Source organism: Macaca fascicularis, chromosome 5, assembly GCF_037993035.2.
Source record: "Macaca fascicularis isolate 582-1 chromosome 5, T2T-MFA8v1.1".
In the NCBI taxonomy this organism is placed as follows: Eukaryota; Metazoa; Chordata; class Mammalia; order Primates; family Cercopithecidae; genus Macaca; species Macaca fascicularis.
This window is the reverse complement of record NC_088379.1, coordinates 105,697,761-105,725,291: the sequence shown is the minus strand read 5'-3', so window position 1 is coordinate 105,725,291 and position 27,531 is coordinate 105,697,761.

Below are 27,531 nucleotides of genomic sequence, written 5' to 3'. Positions count from 1 at the left end.
TGAGAGTCATTCCTTGAGGAAGGAGGCTTTACTTAACTGAAAGATATATATTGATCATCTGAATTATTTTTTAACTCTTTATACAATAGTTCAGGTTTTCACACTTTTCCTAAATATTTTTTAAGAATCCCTACCCCGTGTAACATGCTACAGTTACTTCACAGCAGTGCTAAAATAAAGTCAAGGAGGCAGCCAAATAGAACTTCTTGTTAGCTGGTGATATGGTTTGGATGTTTGTCCCCTCAAAATCTCATGTTGAAATGATGCCCAGTGTTGGAGGTGGGGCCTGGTAGGAGGAGATTGGATCATGGGAGCAGATCCTTCATGAATGGTTTAGCACCATCCCCTTGGTGATGAGTGAGTTCTTACTCAGTTGGTTCATGTGAGACCTGATTGTTTAAAAGACTCTGGGACCTCCCCCTTCTCTCTCTCTTGCTCCCACTCTCACCATGTGACGTCATCTGCTCTCCGTTTGTCTTCTGCCATGATTGTAAGCTTCCTAAGACCCTCACTAGAAATGGATTCTGGAGCCATGCTTGTACAGTCTGCAGAACTGTGAGCCAATTAAACCTCTTTTCTTTACAAGTTACCTAGTTTCAGATATTCCTTTATAGCAATGCAGAAGCTGACTAACACAGAAAATTAGTACTGAGGAGAGGGATGTTGCTATAAAGATACCTGAAAATGTGGAAGTGGCTTTTAGTAACGGGCAGAGGTTGGAAGAATTTGAAGGACTCAGAAGACAGGAAGATGAAGGAAAGTTTGGAACATCTTAGAAAGTTGTTAAGTGGTTGTGACCAAAATGCTGATCAAAATATGGAGTGAATATGAGCCTGATGAAGTGAGGAAGATGGGAATGAGGAACTTATTGGGAACTGGAGTTAAGGTCACCCATGTTACACCCTAGCAAAGAATGTGGTTGGGTTGGATTCATGACCTAGAGATCTGTGGAAGTTTGAATTTAAGAGTGATGACCTAAGATATTTGGCAGAAGAAATTTATAAGAAGCAAAGTGGTCCAAGATGTGGCCTGGATGATTGCAACAACCTATGATTAGATACAGGAGTGAAGAAATGATTTAAAGTTGGAATTTATAATTAAAAGGGAAGCAGAGCAAAAAAATGGAAAAATTTGCCTCCTGGCCATGTGGTAAAGAAAGCAAAAGCATTTTCAGGAGAGGAATCCAAGCAGGCTATGTTGTACAGATTAGTGTGACTGAAAGGGAGGCCAAGTGCTACTAATATCCAAGACAATGAATGAAGGGCTTTGAAGCCATTTCAGAAGTTTTCAGGGCAGCCTCCCCTCACAAGCCCAGAGGCCTAGGAGGAAAGAATGATGTTGGTGGCCAGACCCAGGGCCCCACTGCCCTGTGCAGCCTTGGGACACTGCATCCCGCATTCTGACTACTATAGTTTCAGCTTCAGCTCAAAGAGGCCCAGATCCAGCTTGGACCATGACTCTGGAGGGTGCAAGCCATAAGCCTTGGTAGCTGCCATGTGGTGTTAAGCTTTCCGATGCTCAGAATGCAAGCATGAAGGAGGCTTGGTGGCTTCCACCTAGATTTCAGAAGATGTATGGAAAAGCCTGGGTGCCCGGCAGAAGCCTGCCATAGAAGTGGAGCCCTCACAGAGAAGCACTATTAGGGCAATACTGAGGGGAAGTGTGGGTTTGGAGCCCCCACACAGCATCCCCACTGGGGCACTGCCTAGTGGAGTTGCAGGAAGGAGGCCTAGTGGAGTTGCAGAATGGTAGATTCACTGGCAGCTTGCACCTTTTACCTAGAAGAGCTACAATCTCTCAACTCCAACCTGTGAGACCAGCCACATGGCCTGCACCCTGCAAAACAACAGCAGCGGGGCTGCCCAGAACCCTGAGATCCCAAGCCTCACACGAAGATGTGGGACATGAAGTCCAGAATTATGTTAAAGCTCTAAAATGTAATGCCTGCACTGCTGGATTTCTGACTTGGTTGGGCCCTATTATCCCTTCTTTTGGCCAATTTCTTCCTTTTGGAATGTATACCCAATGCCTCTACCACCATTGTATCTTGGAAGTACATAATTTGTTTTTTATCTGATAGGCACATAGTTGAAAGAACATCATCTCCAGATAAGATTTGGAACTTGAGACTTGAGACTTGGGACTTTTTAGTAAGCTGGAATGAGTTAAGAATTGGGGGATCTGTCATGAATGCATGACTGTATTTCAAAATGTGAAAAGGTCATGAGATTTGGGGGACCCTCACCAGAAGCAGAATATCCTCAAGTATTTCTTTATAGTGATACAAAAACTGACTAACAAAGCTAGTAATCTTCTCCACTCTACAATCAATGACAAATTTTTAAAAAACGTGGCAGTAGAGTACCCTCAATGGATTTAGCTGGGCTAATTTTAGCCTGCTGAAACCTCAGGGTTATCAGTTGCAATTAGATTTTCTGTAACATAAAAAAAAAAAATCATGAATAATAGTGGCATCAACAAGAGGGAAGGACGTTTTAATTCCCCTCCCCAAAAAGTCGTGTAGTCAGGCCACATCCACCATGGCACTCAAGTGTTAGGACCCAGGTTCCTTTCACCTTGTGGTTCTGGCATGCAGAGTTTCTGTCCCAAGATCACCTCGTGGTTCAAAAGGGCTACTTGAGCACCAACCACATAATCCAAATTTCCACCAACCGGAAGGATGAAGTAGGGGGAAATGACATGCCTTCTCACTTTAAAGACACTTGCTGGAAATTGCAACTTGTACTTCATTTTACACCTCATTGGCCAACACTTAAACATGTGGCCAAACCCAGCTGCAGGAAGTTGAGAAATGTAGTCTTTTTTCCAAGTAGTCATGTGCCAGCTTAAAATTAGGGGTTGTATTGCTAACCCCTGTGTAGCCTCATCTCACTGTGCTCACCCCTACTCTCTGAGCTCTGCCACACTGGCCTGCTCCCAGTGCCTTGACTAGATCAGGCTCCCTTACAACAGAGGGTCTTTGTATGTTCTCTTTCATTGTCTGAGCCACTCTTCTCCCATGGCCTACCCTCCTTATCTATCTATTAATAAACCCCATCTATCCTTCAGATCTGACTTGAAACAACACCTTCAGAGGAAAGCCTTCCTTTACATCAAACTAGGTTGAATGCCCTACTATACGGTCTCAGGGTGCATACCCTTCTTGTTTGTAGTACTTATCACTGTTATAGTTTGACATTTACTTGCATGGTTAGTTGATTAATGATTATCTCCTCCTTCAGGCAGTGAGTCTGTCTTATTCACTACTGTATCTCTAGTACTTTGTTTAATACCTGGTGCTTAGAAGGTGTCCAGTAAATATGAGTTAAACAAGTTAATACCATTTAAATGTCTGCTTTACAAACATGGTGCCAAATTCCCTAAAAAAAATAAAAAATAAATAAATTTAAAAAAAAACTATTTTGGGGGCAAAGGACACAAACAGAAACTTCTCAGAAAAAACATAAATGTGGCTAACAAGCATATGAAAAAATGCTCAACATCACTAATCATTAGAGAAATGCAAATCAAAACTGCATGAGACACCATTTCACACCAGTCAGAATAGTTATTATTTAAAAAGTCGAAAAATAACAGACACTGGTGAGGTTGCAGATAAAAGGGAATGTTTATGCATGCTGATGGGAATGTAAATTAGTTCTGTCTCTCTGGAAAGCAGTTTGGAGATATCTCAAAGAACTTAGAAATACCATTGGACCTAGCAATCCCATTACTTGATATATACCCAAAGGAATATAAATCATTCTGCCATAAAGACACCTGCATACATGCATTCACTGCAGCACTATTCACAATAGCAAAGACATGGAATCAACCTAGATGCTTACTAACAGTAGATTGGATAAAGAAAATGTGGTATATATACATCATGGAACACTATGCAGCCATAAAAATAGTGAAATCATGTACTTTGCAGCAACATGGATGGAACTGGAGGCCATTATCCTAAGCAAATTAATTTAAGAACAGAAAACCCAATACTGCCTGTTCTCACTTATAAGTAGGAGCCAAATATTGGGTGCTCATGGACATAAAGATGGCAACAACAGACACTGGGGACTACTTGAGAGTGAAAGGTGGGAGGAGGGTGAAAAAATCATTTGTACACCAAACCCTAGTAACCATGTAACAAACCTTGTAACTCATAACCATGTAACAAACCTGCACACGTATCCCCTTGAACCTAAAATGTAAGTTAGAAGGTAAACAAAAACATATTTGTGATAAATATAAGATGTATAAGATGTACAACTAATTACAAAGTTATTTTTTCCATTTCGCTTGCCTAAATTATGATTGTATACAAAACAAAAATATGAATATTTTCTTGCCCATAATCTGGAAACTCTGAAGCTTTTTTTGGGAAGAGGGATATGTAGTAGTTGCTTATATTAGTGAATGTGGGCATGAGGCAGTGGGGGAGGAGTTTTATTTCTATTTTTAATCTTCCCAGGTGTTTTCTCCTTCATTCCCAAGCTCCTTTGCAGCTGGCTTTAAATTTTTGCATTGAGTCATCCTTGAATACATTTCCTAAATATACTCTAATCAAAGTAGCAGCCTTCCTTTAGTAGTTCAGCCAGTCTGATGTTATTCTAACAACACAGACAACAATTTCATTCCTCTAACTTGAATAGTCTTCTATCAGCAGCTTTATTGAAAAATCCCCTCGTGTGCAATTTACCAGCACTTTCTGTTTAGGGGTGATGGTAATAGGCCTTGTTCAGGGAATCAAAACTGAACAACTCCCAAAACTAATCTTTTACTGGAGTTGAGTCACATCTTTCCATATTTCTTTTGTGTAAAAACAGCCACAAAAAATAAAATGACTATGGGAGAGAGAACAAATAATCAAAAGCTGACTATATTTGTGGTGTTTTCCAACTGCGGCTTCTACATGACTTCCTTGCTAAATTATCTTGAATCTTATTGTCCTTAATAATGATGAAATGATAATAGAGTCATAGCAAATATTTATTGAGTGCTTACTATATGCCATGCAGAGCCATCAAAATAAAACACTAAGGAACACTATGCTAACCTAATATTGTAAAACCTAACACACTAGAACGCCCTATGTTTGAAACTCACTGTGTCTGGCAATATATACTATTTATATATAAATGACACAAAAATCTTCTTCCAGCAAATTGGTAAGCATGAGTCATAAGATTTCTTGAGCTCTTCTCCTTCCACATACAAATCTTGATATGTATTATGGATACTCTTCCTCCTCACTTGAGTTTGAGATTATTAACTCAAGCTACCTCCTTGGGTCTTCACTGACTTATTTCTTTTTTTTTTTTTTTTTTTTTTTTTTTTTTTTTTTTGAGACGGAGTCTCGCTCTGTAGCCCAGGCTGGAGTGCAGTGGCCGGATCTCAGCTCACTGCAAGCTCCGCCTCCCGGGTTCACGCCATTCTCCGGCCTCAGCCTCCCGAGTAGCTGGGACTACAGGCGCTGCCACCTCGCCCGGCTATTTTTTGTATTTCTTAGTAGAGACGGGGTTTCACCGTGTTAGCCAGGATGGTCTCGATCTCCTGACCTCGTGATCCGCCCATCTCGGCCTCCCAAAGTGCTGGGATTACAGGCTTGAGCCACCGCGCCCGGCCGACTTATTTCTTAAGTGTCTTTCATCTAATGCATTGATGAGCACTCACAGCCAACAGACTTCATGCAGCCCACCTGGCTTTGTGACACTGTCTACAATACAACTGCAGAAACAATAAGTGAAAATATTAGTATTGATAAATGATATTCTCACTCATATATACATATTTGTAAAACCCTGCCCATGTTTTCTCTTGCCTTCAGGTCTCTACACATTCTGTTCCCTCTGTCTGAAACCTGCAGCCTGCTTCTGCCTAGCAAACTCTGAACCATCTATCACTTATCAGCTTTCATATCTCTCTAAATCTAGTTATCCAATTAGTAACCCTATTGTATAGCATTTACCATACTATGTTATACAAGTGCTATACATTTGTCTGTAATGCCCAATGAATTACAAGCTTTAGAACAGTAAAGACTGTGTCTTCTCTTGATTTATTTTCTGCATCAAAAGCAAGCAAAATAAGAATTCATGTTCATATATATTAAAAAATGTATTGACTATTTATTATAGACCTGGACAATAACTATGAAGGTATGCTTTCAACACTGATTAATGGCCTGCTATAAGTTGCCCAATTCTCAAACATAAACCACAAATTCTATTTTTGTTGCAAAAGCAACAGCTCTACAGTCTTGTGGATATAAACAAAACCAACCCACCTATCCCAATTCCAAAATAAATTAATACTTCTGTATTTCTTGCCGTCAATTGTATCTTCAGTAAGTAATTTGTTAGAGAGAATGGTAGAATTATGGTAGATTATTCATGTGATAATTTATTTAAATATATAAATAGACTGACCATGTTTCTTATCTGCTCAAAACTTCCAGTGATGCCTTAATATCTGTACAATGAAAACCCATATTTCTGAGGCTAATATTTAAGGCTAGTCATGATCTTGCACATTCCTACCTTTCCAGCCCTTTCTTCCCAACCCATCACACACTTGGTATTCTAGGCAAATCAATTTGTTATTCCCTAATATGTGCAATCTTTGATCATAATGATAATAACCAACCCTCAAAGAGTCTTCATTGTATGCCAGCCCCTCTTCTAAGTGCTTTACATATGTTAACTCAGGTAATCTTTACAACATTGTTAGGTGGCTATCACTATTATCTCTGTTTTAGAAATGAAAAACTTGAGGCACCTTGCTTAAGGTCACACAGTATGTAGGAAAGCCTGGCTGTGATCCCAGACAAGTTTAGCTCTAGGGCAATGTTCTGAATCACTATGCTCCCTGCTTCACTATTCTCTTCCTTCTACCTGTCCCCACCTCTGCATTTCTGAATCCCATATACAGCTTTCAAGTCTCAACTCAAATGGCACCTTCTATATGAAGACTTTCTTGATCTCCCACTATCCTTGTTTCTCCTGAAATCCCCTAGCCTCTTGCCAATATTTACCTTCTAATGGAGCTGACTTTCTAACCTGTCTATATTTGAATGTATTTGCCTTTGCCTTACCTGAAGTAAGCTCCTTAAAGTCGGAACCTTATTTTCATTACTGATCTTTGTTTTAACCCCAGTACACATAGTTTGTAGTTTCATTCATAACAGGTATGTAATAAATTTTTTTTGGAAATTGAAGAAAAAGGAGGCAAACAATGAAAAAAGAATGCGATAAATGGATTATCCTCTGATATTTTATTATATTTTAATGCCACATTCAAAGTCACTGAACACATTTGTCCAAATAAAATACATTATAATAAACTGAGAAAACTATCTAAGACTTTTCTTATCCTTGCCACTGTATCATTTTTCCCAATCACCCTTTTGTTTTTCTGACAAATATCTACCTTAAGGACTATCCTTAAGGACTGAGCTTAAATGTCACTTCCTCCCAAGGCTGTTCTTGAGGATGTCCATCTAATAACCCCAGGGATGGTGACAGATTTCTTCTGTATCTCCTATGGCTCTTCTGCCTAACATTACACAGTCCATTGGATTGTGTTGAGGTGTTTACTTGACTTCTCATTAGGCTAGGAGTAGAGGGCCATGGACTTCATCTTTATGTGGCTGGAGGAATTAGCTGAGGAACCCTGTCCCCACACTCACAGCCTTTAATCAGACAAAACCCCATTGCTAAATATAGACTATAACCTATGCTGCACTTATCCCAGAGTAACAAAAAGTTGCCATCCTGTACTACTCTGGTGGTTATTAATGCCTAGAGCTGCTCTGGACAGGTTTCTCACCAACAAAGAAAATGTTCTTACTTCAATATCAGTTTAGATTTTACCGTCCCTGAGAATAACATCAACACTTTCTCTTAGAAGCTTTTGCTTATATTATAGGTTAGCCAGTACTATGGTTTGAATTTTTATCCCCTCCAAAACTCATTTTGAAATTATTTGCCAATATGACCAAATTAAGAGGTGAGACTTTTGAGAAGCCATGAGAGTTCCACCCTTGTTGGTGGGATTGGTGCCCTTGTGAAAGGAAAAGTTTGGCCCCCTCTTGCTTTCTCTTGCCCTTCCACCTTCTGCCATTGGATGGCACAGCAAGAAGGTCTTCAGAAGATGCTGGCTCCTCTATCTTGCACTTCCTAGACTCCAAGACCATAAGAAATTTCTGAATTTTCTGTTCATTATAAATTACCCAGCCTGTGTATTCTATCATGGCAGCACAAAATGAACTAAAACATCCAGTAAAGGAACCAACAGGTCTGCAACTTTGCTGGTGGGAGTTTTAAGAAGGAAACTCATGTTGAGGCCTCCCCTGACTAGAGGACTGTAGCCAAACACTTCCTTCACTCATACAGCCCATTTTCCCTTAAAGCGTAGGCTTTCCTGGGATTTTTATACTTGGCAGTAGAGAGGAGAGCTAGATTTTTTTTTTTTTAACACTAAGAAGCTTGCTTGAAAAAGGGTTGTTTTGGCTGGGTATGGTGGCCCATGCCTATAATCCCTGCACTTTGGGAGGCTGAGACAAGAGTATCACTTGAGCATAGGAGTTCAACAGCAGCCTTGGTAACACATTGGAACACTTGTCTCTACAAAAAAAAAAAAAAGTTTTAAATAAAAAATGGTCAGGCATGGTGGTGTGCTTGTAGTCCCAGCTACACGGGAGGCTAAGGTGGGAAGATTACTTGAGTCTGGGGAGTTGAGGCTGCAGTGAGTCATGATTGTACCACTGCATTTCAGTCTGGGCAGCAGAGTGAGACCCTTTCAAAAGAAAGAAAGGAGAGAGAAAGAAAGACAGGGAGGAAGGAAGGAAGGAAGGAAGGAAGGAAGGAAGGAAGGAAGGAAGGAAGGAAGGAAGGAAGGAAGGAAGGAAGGAAGGAAGGAAGGAAGGAAGGGAGGGAGGAAAGAAGGCAGGCAGCAAGAAAAGAAAGAAGAAAGAAAGAGAGGAAAGAAAGAAAGAGAGAGAGAGAGAAAGAAAGAAAGAAAGAAAGAAAGAAAGAAAGAAAGAAAGAAAGAAAGAAAGAAAGAAAGAAAGAAAGAAAGAATTTTTTGTGGGACAATTAGCCAAAAAAGCCCAAAATAGCCTGAGGGTAGGCATGCTATCCCCTGGCAGCTAGCTAAGGTGACTGGGGAGTTGTGGTCTAATTTCTCTGAGATTCAAGGTAAAGTACAATTGAGCTAAACTGTCTCTTCTAATTGTAATTTCCTCTGCTTTCATTCTCTAATGTGGAAATTCCCAGTCTCAGATAGTGCTTTAGGGCTGCTGAAGACAGTGGGTGGTGACAGGAAAATGCAACTTGTCCCACCCCTCCATCTTGGGCCTCAGTGGAGAAAAGGTGTCAATGGTACTAAGTGGTGCTGAGCTTCAAGTGTTATTGCAAGATGACTGGGAGCAAAGCTGGGGTAGAAGAAGACCCATGATGCTAAAGGAATAGCTGAAAGCAGACATGCACACAATGGAGTAATACACAAACTTTGGGTTTCTCCAAAGGAAAGGAAAGCACCACTCCCTGAGGACAAAAGAGAGTTATAGAAAAAAATCCTATAACAGACATTCAGTAAATGTTTAATATCAATCGAAAACCCAAAAAGAAATATTTCTACTGCTCTTCTGAAAGTCAAAGACAGAAAACTTAGACACTTGAACAAAATAATTCTTCATATAGTGAGAAGGAGGAAGTATAGTTGAATCGATAAGAGCTGTTCTCTAGGCAATGCTGTCCAATAGAACTGTCTTCAATGTTGAGAGATTATGGATTACACTGTCTATGCAGTCCAACATGGCAGCCCCAGCCACATGCTGCTATTATGCACTTAATATGTGGCTAGTACAATTAAAAACTAAATCTTAAATTTTAATTAATTTAAATTTAAATTAAATGCATGTGCTGATAGCTACCGTACTGAACAGTGCAACTTTAGACTCATGCTGACTTAGATTTGATTCCCAGCTGTATCTTTTACAACTCATGTGCTCTGAAGTAAGGCAATAAGCCTTTCTAAACTTTAGTGTCCTAATGTGTAAAATGCAAATATTAATAACACTCTTTTGAGAGTGTTGAGGATTAAATGAAATAATGCATGTAAGTGCTTAACAGTACCTAGCACCAAGTACATGCTCAATATATGTTAGCAAATTATTTAACATAAAGATAGATGACAGTAATATGAACTACAAGCTTTTTTATCAATTGGAATAACAGAAGAATAGTTATTTTAATAAAGAAAGAGTTGGTCTCTGTTCCATTGCCATATTTTATTTTCTTCATAGCACTACCATTCTCTAGAAGCTATATTATTAATTTATTCATTTACATGGTTTTTATCTGTTTGCAATGCAAGAACAGTATATAAGTTCACAAGTTTTTTTTTTTTCTTCTTCCTCTTCTTTTTCATAAGCCCAATATCTTGTTGAGTATCTAGCCCATAATAGGTTCTTCCTAAGCAGTTATTGAGTAGATTAATAACTTAACAAATTAACCTAATCTTATTCACGATTTCAAAAAACCTTAGGGATACTACTGCTTACCAAAAGAGAAAAGAAAAGATGCTTTTTCTCCCACAATGGCTAGTGCATAGTGAAAGACTAATGATGGATAAATACAGGATGATTTCATAAATCAGTATGAATCAATTAAGACCAAAGCAAGTGCTACCTTTTTTGAGATTTGGAACTTCAACTCTTCGGATTCTTTTATTACATAATTGCTCAAAACTTAGTGAGTAATTTAGATTACTATACATATAATTTGCCAACAAAAATGATATTCTGTCAAAATTAATTGCCTTTTATTTTTGTCAAACCTATTTTTAAAGAATTCAATCAAAATACTAAAACATTTTCCAGAAAACAAAGCTCAATTAACATAAATGAAATGAAGATAACTACGCTTTTATACAATGATGTGCCTCAAATACATTTTTCATGCTTTAATACTCAGCAAAAGTACAACATAATAAAGTTTTAAAAAACAATGAAATTGTCTCTAATTTGCAGATCCACCATAGTCAAAATATATTGTTAATAAAATTAACATTCACATAATGGCACTGCTACCAAAGTATAATTAATATAAACTGAACTAGATTATAATTTACTGAGAAGAATACTCCACTAATTGCCAAAGAAGTGCCTGAATAGTGATTGACACCTGTAGGACACAGAAATACAGTCAGGTTTTACAATCTCAGAGAATCTTTAATCTAATGCTTGAAGGTGGGAAGAGAAGAGATTAGAAAACATACTCTACTTCAGACAGAAAAATTGGTATTTTTTATTTGATTGCTTTCTTCCTCTTTAAATTATTGGGTATGAGCATCAGGTCTATGGGCAGGGAAGTGAATAGGTTTGCATCATACATTTAGATCCAAAATAACAATCATTATAATAGATAACTTGTAATTCTTACTATCTGTTCATCACTGTTCTAAGACTTTATTTGTAAATTGTCCAATCCACATTTTCCCTGGCCAGATAATTCAAAGGCAACATTTCCAAACTAAATTCATTACCCTTCCCATGTTTAAAGAAAAACTTGAGACACAATAAATTTAACAAAATTTATTTGCACAGAGTGACTCATGACTCAGGAAGCACTCAAAACCAGAGCAGATTCACAGAGTTCCACCCAGCAGTGTGAGCAGTGAGGTTTCCTAGGCCAAACACAGAAGCAAAATAGAGAAATCACCTGATTGGTTACAGCTAGATATCTTCCTTATTTGGGCATGGTGTGATGAGGCATTTGCCTTATTTGGGCATGGTATTATCAATTGGCTTCCTGTGATTGGCTAAAGCTGTACTACTTGTCATTGGCTGAAACCTGGTTATTTGTTAGAAAAAAATATACTCCTAATTTAGGTTTCAACTTGTTTATGCACTAAGTTAGGTAGTAATTTGTTATGTAAGAACCGAAAGTACTCAGAGAGCCTCAGGCTAACGACCTGCTGCCTATTTAATTACACATCCATGAACTTGCAAATCATTTGAGTAATTTTCTTAACTATTTATTGGTGGAAATGCACCCTCTTAAAGAAAATCTGGGTCCAGGCACAGTGGCTCACCAGTAATCCTAGAGCTTTGGGAGGCTTAGGTAGGAGGATCACTTGAGGCCAGGAGTGTAAGACCAGCCTGAACAACATAGTGAGAGCCTCTCTACAAAAAATTTTTACAACTAGCCAAATGTGGTGGTGCATACCTGTAGTCCTAGCTACTGGGGAGGTTGAAGCAGGAGATCACTGGAGTCCAGGAGTTTGAGGTTGCAGTGAGCTATGATTGCACTACTGCACTCCAGCCTAGGCTACCAAGTGAGACCTCATCTCTAAAAAGAAAAAAAACCTGAAAAATTAAAATATATATACAAAACCGGTGAGTTTAATATTGGGTATGTTGAAAATGCATGCATGATACATGACATAATTAAAATACAACTTTGCTTTTGGCTCTCCATTATCTTACTAAAATTTATTCAGCTGGGTAGTTACCTACACCAGAATAAAAACTCTATCAGGTCTAAGAATTTTTAAATTCCACTCTTCAGTGACAGTTATACAATGAGTTTAGTCACATCAAAAAAAGCCTCAGTTTCAGAGAGCAGAATGGTGGTTGCCAGGGGCCCAGGGTAATGAAGAGTTACTGTTTATGCAGAATGAAAGAGTTATGAAGATGGATGATGGTGATGCTTGCACAGCATTATGAATGTATTTGATAACACCAGACTGTACACTTAAGAATGGTTAAGCTGGTAAATCTTATGTCATATGTATTTTACCACCATAAAAATAATTGGGGAAAAAGTCTAATTCAAATATTATATGTGCAGCCACACACAATAATTGAAACTCTGAACTTGACTAAATGCTCCTGCTCTCATTGACTCCCCCATAAGGCTGGAAGTCTGCAGTGAGAAAGGCACTTGTGGTAGCTGCTTCTCTGTTTGTTCAAAATGCTTTCCCCAGCTGGGTCATGAGTCCTGGCCCTCTTGTGTGGGTTCAGAGGAGGGAGAAAGGGAAAGGGGCAAGAGAGGACTAACTTACAATGAACTGGTCTCATATTGCATGCTCCTGGCTAGTGGTTTCAGCTGACCTCCCTCTCTGGTGGGGTTTTACTGGGTTTCTCTCTCTGTATTTTACCACTGTGCCACTCTCTCCTGCAGTATCCCTGACCCAGAAGGCTGACTTTCCCTTATAGGTGGTCACTTATAACTCCTTTCTCAGGCATACTTCCGTACTCTTTCTGCTGAGGACTTCATTCCAGGAGGCCTATGGGACAGATGCAGAATTCCACTGGATCACTACTCCTGTGCAGCCCACATCTAGTGCATTTGAAACATGCATCCCTTGCCTTGACAATGTATTTGATGCAGGCTGATCCCAGAGTGGCAGCAACCACTGTCAAAGCAATTAATCATCCCCTGTCTCTCCTTCTAGACTTTCTGGACAAGAATCAGACCCCAAACCACAGTTCACCTTAGTTGTCTCAGAGAGAGTCAGGCACCAGTTCTCCTAACTACAGGGAATGCATTTCAAAGTTCACCAAATAGCCCTTTCTTTCACTAAGCTTGGGCAAGTATGTAAAATTCCCTGCCACCTCCCTCCCAAAGGCAGGTGATGAGATTTTAGAGCATGAAAAAAAGTATTCCTAAATACATTTATTTAGCAATCTTCTCTTCCTTCCCATCCTCTGAACATTTTTTTATTTCCTTGCTCTGCTAAGTCAGGGAACTGGTTCTCAGAGAATTCCTTTACTAAGTCTTTATTTACAGATATGTCCCACTCTCCATTTGCCTATCAATAGCTACTATCTTAGTGCCTCTATTGAAACTGAGGCATGAAGAGTCTCACTCTAACATGAATATAAAAGCAAGTTGAAGGCTAAGCTTCTGTAACAGAGAGACCCAGTCAACAAAGATTAAATAAGACTGAGGCTTGACTTTCTGGATCAGAAAGACTGTTCTCTTTATTAATTTAGCACTCAATTTTCTTCCATGTACTCAGCCATCCTCTAAGGATATAGCTCTTAAATCTGTTGCCCCCTGAACCCTTTTATACTCTTAAAAATTATTGAGAACCCATGAAATCTAAAACACTGCCACCACCAAATGTTGGCAAGGATGCGGAGCAAGAGAAAAAGCTCATTCATTGATGGTAGAAATACAAAACTGTACAGCAACTTTGGAAGACAGTGTGGCAGTTTCTTACAAAGCTAAACATATGCTTACCATATGATCCAGCAATCATACTCCTTGGTATTTACTCAAATAAATTGAAAACATGTCCACAAAAAAACCTGCACATGGATGTTTACAGCAGCTTTATTCAAATTGCCAAAACTTGGAAGCAACCAAGATGTCCTTCAGTAGGTGAGTACAAAAATAAACTGTGGTACATCCAGACAATTGAATGTTATTCAGTGCTGAAAAGACATGAACTTTCAAGCTATAAAAAACATGAAAAAACCTTAAACTCATATTATGCAGTGAAAAAAGCAATCTGAAAAGGCTACGTACTGTATGGTGCCAATTACAGGATACCCTGGAAAAGGCAAAACTATGGAGACAGTAAAATGATCAGTAGTTGTCAGGGGTTATGGGGAGGAAGGGATGAGTAGGCAGAGCACAGAAGTTTTTAAGGCAGTAAAATTACTCTGTATGATACTATAATAGTCAATACATGTCATTATACATTTGTCAAAACCCATAGAATGCACAATGCCATGAATAAACTCTAAAGTATGGACTTTGGGTGATAAGGATGTGTCAATGTAGATTCATCAGTTGTAACAAATGTACCATTCTGGTTTGGGATGTTGGTAGTTGGGGGGGTTGTGTGCATTTGGGGAGGAAGGGTATATGAAAACTCTCTATATTCTATATTTTCTACTTAATTTTACTGTGTACCTAAAACTTCTGTAAAAAAAAAATCATGTCAAAATAAAATTTCTGAGGACCCCAAAGAGCTTTGGATTTTATGAATTATATCTATCAATGACTATTGCATTCAAAATTAAAACTAAAATTTTTACAATATTTATTCATTCATTCAAAAATAGTACTCAACTCATATATGAAAATAAGTAATATATTTCTGGGAAAAATAGATCTATTTGCTAAAACACAAATGTAATGAGAAGAGTGAAATTATTCTGTTTTTGGAAATCTCTTTAATATTAAATACCTGGGTTAATAGAAGTCAGTTAGATTCTCATATATTCTTCTACATTCAGTCAGTTTCACTGTATCGTTTTCATTAAAACAGATGAATAAAAGCCAGCCAGACAGAGTTTTGTAGTTGGAAAATGAAGGGCTACTCTAATAGTCTTTTGAGATAATTATGGCTATTCTTGTTGGATACTATACCAAAATTTAACAAGTTATAGGATAGTTAGGATAGAATACCCTATAGGATTATAGGGGAGTTATACCAAAACTTAATAAGTAATAGGATAGTTGCAGGGTAGAATCTTAAATCTGATATTAATGAACTGTTCATGTTCTATTATATTAAAATCCATTGGTTTATCATGCAATTTACATGGGTTTTTTTTTACTATGTGTGAGGTAGTAACATACATTGGTCACTTAGAAAATACTGGTGAACTGAGTTAATGTAGGTTCAAATTGCATGATAAACCAATGGATTTTAATATCATAGGACATGAACAGTTCATTAATATTAGGTTTAAGAGTCTACCCTGTAACTATCCTATAACTTATTAAGTTTTGGTATAACTCTCCTATAATCCTATAGGATTAACACACTTCATTATGCAATATTTTAAAAACATATTAATTAATATACTGCCAACTTAATCAACAGAAGTATTTAAATATTGGGAAGCTATTGAGGTCGTGGCAGCAAATATAAGTTTTTTTAAAATATATTTTTGCTTATCTGCTCAAATTTTAACATTGGCTGACTTCGTTCATTTTCAGAGAATGTCTGCTGAAATCCCCAAGTCTAAATAACCATAGTTTTTCTGTCTACCTATTTAAATGCGAATGGTGGTACACCACAAAACAACAAAAAGCAAGTTCAACTATTCAAACACACACGGGCTTTGAGACACCCACCGTACTTAGGCAGGCAGCAGAAGAATTGGATGTACACTTGCCATTTTGTCACACTGAATGTCAAAAAGATGTATTCTCAAAGTCCAAGATTTAATAAAATTAGTGATTTTTACTACTTCATCAAGGAAAACCTTAGGTGAAACTGGCACTTTTCACTACTGTGTGGTGATGAATCGAATGACTACTTTTACAATAGAATGAACTGCCTAGATTTGTGCTAAGGTGACAGTTTTACCCACCATTAATTTTGCACCCACAGTGTCAACGTCAACATAGTGTATAAAGCAAATAACAAATTAATATTACAGTGAAAATAGTTTTGACCTCTCAGACCCTCAAAATGTCATGCAAACTTGCAAGAGTCTGCAGACCACACTTCAAGATCAACTATCTTAGAACTCTGTCTGCATCTGCATGGTCCAAGTTAGTTGACCTCTGTATCAGCCTGTTGTATGGGGAAAGCTATTGAAGCAAAATGAGTATGTGTCACTTCTGCTTACATTATACTGGTAAGAACTTGATCACATGGTATTGATTAGCTATTTCTGAGTAACAACCCACCCTGAAAACTCAGTGGCTTAAAGCAACAACCATTTTATTCAGCTCATTATCCCATGCGTTGGTAATATAGACTACATTCAGCTGGGTAGTTTCTGTCTCTATTAGAATCCCTCACACATCTTTCATCATCTGCAGGTCAGCTAGGTGGTTTTCACTGACTGTCAGCTGAGGAGATGAGGTGGTTAACCATGTGTCTCTCACCATCCAGCAGGCCAGTCCAAGCTTAGTCACAGACAACCGTGAAATTCTAAGAGAGGGCAATGGCACAAAAGCCCTATTGAGGTCTAGGTTCAGAGTTGACACCATATCACTCCCACTGCATTCTATTAGGCAAAGCAAGTCATGAGGCCAGCTCATACTCAGAGGGTGTGAAACAGACTCTGCATAATGAAAGGAGAAGCAACAAAGTCACATTGCAAAAGAGTACGAATACAGGGAAAGGAATAATTGCAACTAGTTTACAAGTACTCTACCACACATGGCCAAAATTAGCTGCCAAAAAGGATGATAGAGTCTTCAAATGGCAGCCATAAACTTATGAGTAGGAGGAACTTATCTCTTGGGAACAAATCAGCAGTTTGTAAAGATTTCCATTGTTCCCCAATTCCAATCAAAATTACCACCAATTTTTTTAGGGAACTTGACAATTTGTTTCTAAAATTTGTTGAAAAGCATATGGTTTTTCTACATGAGAAGTACCAGGACAATGCTAAAGAGGAACAAGATGGAGACATTTTCCTTTGCAGATATCAAAATCAATGTAACAGATTAAAGGCCAGAAACAAACCCATGAATATATAAAAACTCTATTATAAATATGTATTACCTATCTGTGGGAAACTAAGGACTATATTAGTCCATTTTACGCTGCTATGATAGAATACCACCGACTGTGTAATTTATAAGAAACAAATGTATTGGTTCACAGTTTTGGAGACTGGAAATTTGAAGATCCAGGTGTTGGCATCTTGCTGGGGCTTCCTTGCTGCATCATCCATGGCAGAAGGTGGGAGAGTAAGACAGAAAGAGGGAACCAAACTTGCCATTTTATAAGGGAACCAATCCCACCCATGAAGGTGGAGCTCTTCTTGTCTAATACCTCTTCAAAGTCTCACTTCTCAATACTGTTACAATAGCAATTAAATTTCAACATGAGTTTTGGAGGGGGCAAACACTCAAACCATAACAAGGACTAAAGACTTCAATGTAAAAGGCAAAACCAGAACAATTTTAGCAGGCAATACCAGGCATATCTTTATGACTGGAGGAAAGCAAGGATGCTTTATGTAAGACCCAGCGTTACTATAAGGGGAGGAAATAGCCACATTTGGTTATACTAAAATTTGGGCTTTCTGCTCATCAGAAGACACTATAAAGAACGTGATAAGACAAACCAGTGTGAAAATGAACAGGGATAGGTAAGTAGATGAATGGAATAGAACAGCAAGACAGAAATGTCTTATATTGGTCATGAACCATAAACTGCAAGAGAATATTTGCAATACAAATAACCAACAAAAAGTCATTATCTAAAATGTATGAAGAACTATTAAAAAGGGCAAAAGATGATATTTCAGGGAAGAGAAAATACTTATGGTGAATACAGACAAATAAAGGATGTCTAGTCTCATTAGTAATTAGGGAAACAAATTAAAACCGAAATCAAATGGCATTTATACTGCCCTGATTTTGCAAATATTAAAATATATGATGTCAAGTATCTTCATATGAGGATGTTCAGCAACAGAAACACTTATAGTCTGCTAGTGGGAGTATATCAGTACAACCTCCTTTGAAAACAGTTTGACAATATATAATAAGGTGTATATAGCGTATTCTACTCCTCAGCAATTTCTCTCCTATATGTATGTATTAAAGAAAGCCTTGCACAAGTGCATGAAAAGACATACAATATTCATAGAAACATTACTCAGAAGAGCAATATTTGGGGGATAAACAAATATCTAATTATATATAGATAAATTATATGTTTATATTTTGGAATATCATATACAGTAATTAAAAGTGAATGAAACAACTGGAAGGATTTCCCAAATTTTATGTTAACAATAATTTAAAAAGATAAAAGCAAGTCATAGAAAAAAATATGCTGCATATTTCCTATTATGATAAAATAAAGCCAAAACTAAACAGTATACTGCCTAAGGATTTATTTACAGATGGCAGTGCTGGTTTATTCTATTGACAACCTGACTAAGCTAGGAACTATATATCCTGGAGTTCTCTACCCTGTGCAGATTAAAGTTAAACTTGGTCAAAAGAGGAACTTGAACAAGATATTGGAAGCAGAGTGAAGAAGCATCCAATTTTCTCAAAAGAACTGTGCCGTCAAATGTGGTGATAGACAGATGCAGAAGTGCCAGGAGGTTGCCCCTTATACTTCCTCTCCTCAACTCAGCTCCCAGCCCTTCTTCCTCACTGGGGGCCTGTTGACCAATAACAGACCCACAGAAGGGGAAGCTACAGTGGCAATCACTTCCCATAGGATTCTCCTCCATCTCCCTCTTTGTGGCCCCACTCCCGTTGCTGGATGCACTTGGATTCTTAGCTCCTCCGTGAAATTCTCACTTACCCATTGACATGATGCTTCAGGAGGGCTGGTTAGTGGTTTTTCCTCCATTTTTCGCACTTCCCCTTTCAGATCTTCACTGAAAAGCTATATGAGGTATAACGTGTAAGTCCTGTAATAACCCCTATATTAAATCATTTATAGTGGCTTTTCTTTCCTGTTGAAATTCTGAGTGATGTAATGACAAAACTATAAAGACAAGCAAAGAAACAACTTAGCATCTGGTAGGGAGGAGAATGAACAGAATTAAGGCAGGGCACACGGGATTTCAGAGCCACTGGAGCATGCTTTTCCTTAAGATGGGTATGGGTATGGCTATGCAAGCACTCATTTTAGTAATATTATTTAAATTGTACAAAATATAATATATACTCTATATGTGATGAAGTTTACAATTAAAAGTTAAAAACAAACAAAAACATAGTGAGATGTCTCAAGCCAGAGAGTTCAAATCTTCAGGAAAAGTCCAAAAGCCTTAAATGTAAAGGAGAGAAAGAATTGCCCCTGGTCAAAGAGAAAGGCATTGTTAGTTCCCTGAGACTTGGTCTCTGTGCAGCCAGAGGCAGAAAGAAGCAGTCAGACCCAGAGAGCCGGGTGTTGAGGTAGCAGACTGCTCACTTCCCAGTGTATGGAGTGTGGGTGGAGTGGTGATCAGTGACAGGTAGGGGATTGAAGGGAACTTTTCAAAGGGGACAGCAGTGTGCTAAAAGAAGCAGGGTACATTGATTCTACCCAGGATAGCAGGTGCTGTCAGGAAAAGGCAATGTGATCCCAAGTGGATAACCATAGCTGGAAATGATGTTTACAACCACAATACCGTCCTCTAGAGAAACTGAAAGACACAGCAGAGTGTGAGTTTTTCCAAAGGGCCTCTTAGAGGAGACATGGAGAGCTGGTGGAAGCTGGGATTGATGGTGAGCTAGACTGATGGGTGGACCTCAAGTAGGGGGAGCTGGGGAAACAATTGTGACGGTAACACTAGCAGCCACCGTTTACGGGATGCTTACTTATCTCCCTGACTTCTAAACGTTGGGTCTCCTCTTTTCCAACTAAACTCCTCTGACAATCCCATTCAGAGTCATGACTCTCAATACTAACTACAGGCTGCTAATTCTATTTTAGCCTGACCTTTTCCCTGAACTCCAGACTTTCATATCCAACTGGCTTCTTGATATCTTAACTTAGGTGAAGGTGATTAATTGGCATCCGGTATGTCCGAATCTGGGGTCGATGTCGTTACCCACATCAACTATCCTCCCTACCCTAGCTCCAAACCTGCTTTTCTCACCACCATGACTATAGTTTTCTCACCACCTCAGTAAATGACAATTACATACTGACTATAGTTTAGACAAAGAAATTGGTGTCTTTCTTGGCTGCTGTCCTTCTCTCACATCCTACATGTGATGCCTCAGCAAATCCTGTCGCTCCGCTTCAGTGAGACTGGTCTTCCTTCTGTTTTCTTAATCCACCAGATCTTGCTGCCTCAGGATTTTTGCACCCATTGTTCCTTCAGCCTGGTATTCTGTGTCCTGAGAAAACTGACTGACTGGTTCGCTCATCCCATTTAGTTTTTACTCAAATATCTTAATGAGGCCTCTTTAACCAGCCTAATTAAAACTATAAACCAGCCCTCCAACACTTTCCAGTCCTTTTTCTTGCCTTATTTTTCCTCTTATCATCGTTTAATATAATATAAATGTTCTTATTTAACTTACTTTCTGCTATTACACATACACCACAACCCCCCCAACACACACACACACTCACACACATACATGCACACACCCAAATGTAAGCTCCAAAAAAGTGGAGATTTAAGTCTGTTTCGTTCAGTTTAGTAGTCTCAGCAGTAGAACAGTGCCTGGCACATAAGAGGCCCTTAGTGGGCTGGGCGCGGTGGCTCATGCCTGTAATCCCAACACTTTGGGAGGCCGAGGCAGGCTGATCACCTGAGGTCAGGAGTTCGAGACCAGCCTGGTCAACATGGTGAAACCCCTTCTCCACTAAAAATACAAATATTAGCTGGGTGACATGGTGTGTGCATGTAATCCCAGCTAATTGGGAGGCTGAGGCAGAAGAATCACTTGAACCCAGAACATGGGAGGTTGCAATGAGCAGAGATTTTGCCACTGCACTACAGCCTGGGAGTCAGATCAAGACTCTATCTCCAAAAAATAAACAATAAAAAAAGAAAGAAAGAAAAAAAAAACTCTCAGTGAATACTTGCTGAATAAATTAGTGAGTGAGTGAGTGCAATTTGTCAGGCACTATAAGTGCTTTACATGAAATGTCACAATTTCCATTTAATTATTCCCATTTTACAGATAAGGAAACAGGTTTTTAGATATATTTTTTTTTATTTGCCCAAGGTCACATGGTGGTGAGTGGCAGATCTAGGCAGTGAACCTCAGCAGCTTGATTCCAGAAATCTCACTCTTTTTTTATTATTATTATACTTTAAGTTCTAGGGTACGTGTGCACACTGTGCAGGTTCGTTACATATGTATACATGTGCCATGTTGGTGTGCTGCACCCATGAACTCGTCATTAACATTAGGTATATCTCCTAATGCTTATCCCTCCCCCCTCCCCTCACCCCACGACAGGCCCTGGTGTGTCATGTTCCCCATCCTGTGTCCAAGTGTTCTCATTGTTCAATTCCCACCTATGAGTGAGAACATGCGGTGTTTGGTTTTCTGTCCTTGTGATAGTTTGCTCAGAATGATGGTTTCCAGCTTCATCCATGTCCCTGCAAAGGACATGAACTCATTCTTTTTTATGGCTGCATAGTATTCCATGGTGTATATGTGCCACATTTTCTTAATTTAGTCTATCATTTGGGTTGGTTCCAAGTGTTTGCTATTGTGAATAGTGCCGCAATAAACACACATGTGCATGTGTCTTTATAGTAGCATGATTTATAATCCTTTGGGTATATACCCAGTAATGGGATGGCTGGGTCATATGGTACTTCTAGTTCTAGTTCCTTGAGGAATCACCACAATGTCTTCCACATGGCTGAACTAGTTTACAGTCCCAACAACAGTGCAAAAGTGTTCCCATTTCTCCACATTATTTCCAGCACCTGTTGTTTCCTCACTTTTTAATGATCACCATTCTAACTGGTGTGAGATGGTATCTCATTGTGGTTTTGATTTGCATTTCTCTGATGGCCAGTGATGATGAGCATTTTTTTCATGTGTCTGTTGGCTGCATAAGTGTCTTCTTTTGAGAAGTGTCTGTTCATATTCTTCATCCACTTTTTGATGGGGTTGTTTGATTTTTTCTTGTAAATTTGTTTAAGTTCTTTTTAGATTCTGGATATTAGCCCTTTGCCAGATGGGTAGATTGCAAAAATTTTCTCCCATTCTGTAGGTTGCATGTTCACTCTGATGATAGTTTCTTTTGCTGTGCAGAAGCTCTTTAGTTTAATGAGATCCCATTTGTCAATTTTGCCTTTTGTTACCATTGCTTTTGGTGTTTTAGTCATGAAGTCCTTACCCATGCCTATGTCCTGAATGGTATTGCCTAGGTTTTCTTCTAGGATTTTTATGGTTTTATGTCTAACATTTAAGTCTTTAACCATCTTGAATTAATTTTTGTATAAGGTGTAAGGAAGGGATCCAGTTTCAGCTTTCTACATATGGCTAGCCAGTTTTCCCAGCACCATTTATTAAATAGGGAATCCTTTCCCCATTTCTTGTTTTTGTCAGGTTTGTCAAAGATCAGATGGTTGTAGATGTGTGGTATTACTTCTGAGGGCTCTGTTCTGTTCCATTGGTCTATATCTCTGTTTTGGTACCAGCACCATGATGTTTTGGTTACTGTAGCCTTGTAGTATAGTTTGAAGTCAGGTAGTGAGATGCCTCCAGCTTTGTTCTTTTGGCTTAGGATTGTCTTGGCAATGCGGACTCTTTTTTGGTTCCGTATGAACTTGAAAGTAGTTTTTTCCAATTCTGTGAAGAAAGTCATTGGTAGCTTGATGGGGAAGGTGTTGAATCTATAAATTACCTTGGGCAGTATGGCCATTTTCACGATATTGATCCTTCCTATTCATGAGCATGGAATATTCTTCCATTTGTTTGTGTCCTCTTTTATTTCATTGAGCAGCGGTTTGTAGCTCTCCTTGAAGAGGTCCTTCACATCCCTTGTAAGTTGGATTCCTAGGTATTTTATTATCATTGAAGCAATTGTGAATGGGAGTTCACTCGCGATTTGGCTCTCTGTCTGTCTGTTACTGGTGTATAGGAATGCTTCCGATTTTTGCACATTGATTTTGTATCCTCAGACTTTGCTGAAGTTGCTTATCAGTTTTTGGAGATTTTGGGCCGAGATGATGGGGTTTTCTAAATGTACAATCATGTCATCTGCAAACAGGGACAATTTGACTTCCTCTTTTCCTAATTGAATACCATTTATTTCTTTCTCTTGCCTGATTGCCCTGGCCAGAACTTCCAACACTATGTTGAATAGGAGTGGTGAGAGAGGGCATCCCTGTCTTGTGCCAGTTTTCAAAGGGAATGCTTCCAGCTTTTTCCCATTCAGTATGATATTAGTTGTGGGTTTGTCATAAATAGCTCTTATTATTTTGAGATGTGTCCCATCAATACCTAGTTTATTGAGAGTTTTTAGCGTGAAGGGCTGCTGAATTTTGTTGAAGGCCTTTTCTACATCTATTGAGATAATCATGTGGTTTTTGTCTTTGGTTCTGCTTATATGCTGGATCATATTTATTGATTTGCATATGTTGAAGCAGCCTTGCATCCCAGGGATAAAGCCTACTTGATCATGGTGGATAAGCTTTTTGATGTACTGCTGGATTTGGTTTGCCAGTATTTTACTGAAGATTTTTGCATTGATGTTCATCAGGGATATTGGTCTAAAATTCTCTTTTTTCATTGTGTCTCTGCCAGGATTTCATATCAGGATGATGCTGGACTTATAAAATGAGTTAGGGAAGATTCCTTCTTTTTCTATTGATTGGAATAGTTTCAGAAGGAATGGTACCAGCTCTTCTTTGTACCTCTGGTAGAATTTGGCTGTGAATCCACCTGGTTCTGGACTTTTTTTGGTTGGTAAGCTATTAATTATTGCCTCAATTTCAGTGTCTGCTATTGGTCTATTCAGGGATTCAACTTCTTCTTCCTGGTTTAGTCTTGGGAGGGTGTATGTGTCCAGGAATTTATCCATTTATTCCAGATTTTCTAATTGGTTTGTGTAGAGGTGTTTATAGTATTCTCTGATGGTAGTTTGTATTTCCATGGGATTGGTGGTGATATCCCTTTATCATTTTTTATTCAGTCTATTTGATTCTTCTCTCTTTTCTTCTTTATTACTCTTGCTAGCGGTCTATCAATTTTGTGGATCTTTTCAAAAAAACAGCTCCTGGATTCACTGATTTTTGAAGGGTTTTTTGTGTGTCTATCTCCTTCAGTTCTGCTCTGATCTTAGTCATTTCTTGCCTTCTGCTAGCTTTTGAATGTGTTTGCTCTTGCTTCTCTAGTTCTTTTAATTGTGATGTTAGGGTGTCGATTTTAGATCTTTCCTACTTTCTCTTGTGGGCATTTAGTGCTATAAATTTCCCTCTACACACTGCTTTAAATGTGTCCCAGAGATTCTGGTATGTTGTGTCTTTGTTCTCGTTGGTTTCAAAGAACATCTTTATTTCTGCCTTCATTTCGTTATGTACCCAGTAGTCATTCAGGAGCACGTTGTTCAGCTTCCACATAGTTGAGTGGTTTTGAGTGAGTTTCTTAATCCTGAGTTCTAGTTTGATTGCACTGTGGTCTGAGAGACAGTTTGTTATAATTTCTGTTCTTTTATATTTGCTGAGGAGTACTTTACTTCCAACTATGTGTCAATTTTGAAATAAGTGTGATGTGGTGCTGAGAAGAATGTATATTCTGTTGTGGAGAGTTCTGTATATGTCTATTAGGTCAGCTTGGTGCAGAGCTGAGTTCAATTCCTGGATATCCTTGTTAACTTTCTGTCTCACTGATCTGTCTAATGTTGACAGTGGGGTGTTAAAGTCTCCCATTATTATTGTATGGGATTCTAAGTCTCTTTGTAGGTCTCTAAGGACTTGCTTTATGAATCTGGGTGCTCCTGTACTGGGTGCATATATATTTAGGATAATTAGCTCTTCCTGTTGAATTGATCCCTTTACCATTATGTAATGACCTTCTTTGTCTCTTCTGATCTTTGTTGGTTTTAAATCTGTTTTATCAGAGACTAGGATTGCAACCCCTGCTTTTTTTGTTTTCCATTTGCTTGGTAGATCTTCCTCCATCCCTTTATTTTGAGCCTATGCATGTCTCTGCACATGAGATGGGTCTCCTGAATATAGCACACTGATGGGTCTTGACTCTTTATCCAATTTGCCAGTCTGTGTCTTTTAATTGGAGCATTTAGCCCATTTACATTTAAGGTTAATATTGTTATGTGTGAATTTGACTCTGTCATTATGATGTTAGCTGATTGTTTTGCTTGCTAGTTGATGCAGTTTCTTCCTAGCATCGATGGTCTTTACAATTTGGCATGTTTTTGCAGTGACTGGTACTGGTTTTTCCTTTCCATGTTTAGTACTTCCTTCAGGAGCTCTTGTATGGCAGGCCTGGTGGTGACAAAATCTCTCAGCATTTGCTTGTCTGTAAAGGATTTTATTTCTCCTTCACTTATGAAGGTTAGTTTAGCTGGATGTGAAATTCTGGGGTGAAGATTCTTTTCCTTAAGAACGTTGAATATTGGCCCCCACTCTCTTCTGGCTTTAGAGTTTCTGCCAAAAGATCTGCTGTTAATCTGATGGGCTTCCCTTTGTGGCTAACCCGACCTTTCTCTCTGGCTGCCCTTAACATTTTTTCCTTCATTTCAACTTTGGTGAATCTGACAATTATGTGTCTTGGAGCTGCTCTTCTCAAGGAGTATCTTTGTAGCGTTCTCTGTATTTCCTGAATTTGAATGTTGGCCTGCGTTGCTAGGTTGGGGAAGTTCTCCTGGATGACATCCTGAAGAGTGTTTTCCAACTTGGTTCTATTCTCTCTGTCACTTTCAGGTACACCAATCAGATGTAGATTTGGTCTTTTCACGTAGTCCCATATTTCTTGGAGGCTTTGTTCATTTCTTTTTACTCTAAACTTCTCTTCTTGCTTCATTTCATTCATTTGATCTTCAATCACTGATACCCTTTCTTCCAGTTGATTGAATCGGCTACTGAAGCTTGTGCATGTGTCACGTAGTTCTTGCACCATGGTTTTCAGCTCCATCATGTCATTTAAGGTCTTCTCTATGCTGTTTATTCTAGTTAGCCATTTGTCTAATCTGTTTTCCAAGTTTTTAGCTTCTTTGTGATGCGTTTGAACACCCTCCTTTAGCTTGTAGAAGTTTATTGTTACAGATCATCTAAAGCCTTCTTCTCTCAACTCGTCAAATTCATTCTCCATCCAGCTTTTTTCCATTACTGGCAAGGAATTGCATTTCCTTGGAGGAGAAGAGGCACTCTGATTTCTAGAATTTTCAGCTTTTCTGCTCTGGTTTCTCCCCATCTTGGTGGTTTTATCTACCTTTGGTCTTTGATGATGGTGACATACAGATGGGGTGTTGGTGTGGATGTCCATTCTTTCTGTTTGTTAATTTTCCTTCTAACAGTCAGGACCCTCACCTGCAGGTCTATTGGACTTTGCTGGAGGTCCACTCCGGACCCTGTTTGCCTGGGTATCACCAGCGGAGGCTGCAGAACAGCAAATATTGCAGAATGGCAAATGTTGCTATCTGATCGTTCCTCTGGAAGCTTCACCTCAGAAGTACACTGGGCAGTATGAGGTGTCAGTTGGCCCTGAGTGGGAGGTGCCTCCCAGTTAGGCTATTCGGGGGTCAGGGACCTACTTGTGGAGGCAGTCTGTCCATTCTCAGATCTCAAACTACATGCTGGGAGAACTATTACTCTCTTCAAAACTGTCAGACAGGGACATTTAAGTCTGCAGAAGTTTCTGCTTTCTTTTGTTCAGCTATGCCCTGCCCCCAGAGGTGGAGATTACAGAGGCAGGCACGCCTCCTTGAGCTACGGTGGGCTCCACCCAGTTTGAGCTTCCTGGCCACTTTGTTTGCCTACTCAAGCCTCAGCAATGCCAGGTGACCCTCCCCCAGCCTTGCTGCCACCTTGCAGTTTGATCTCAGACTGCTGTGCTAGCAATGAGTGAGGCTCCGTGGGCATGGGATCCTCTGAGCCAGGCACGGGATATAATCTCCTGGTGTGCTGTTTGCTAAGACCATTGG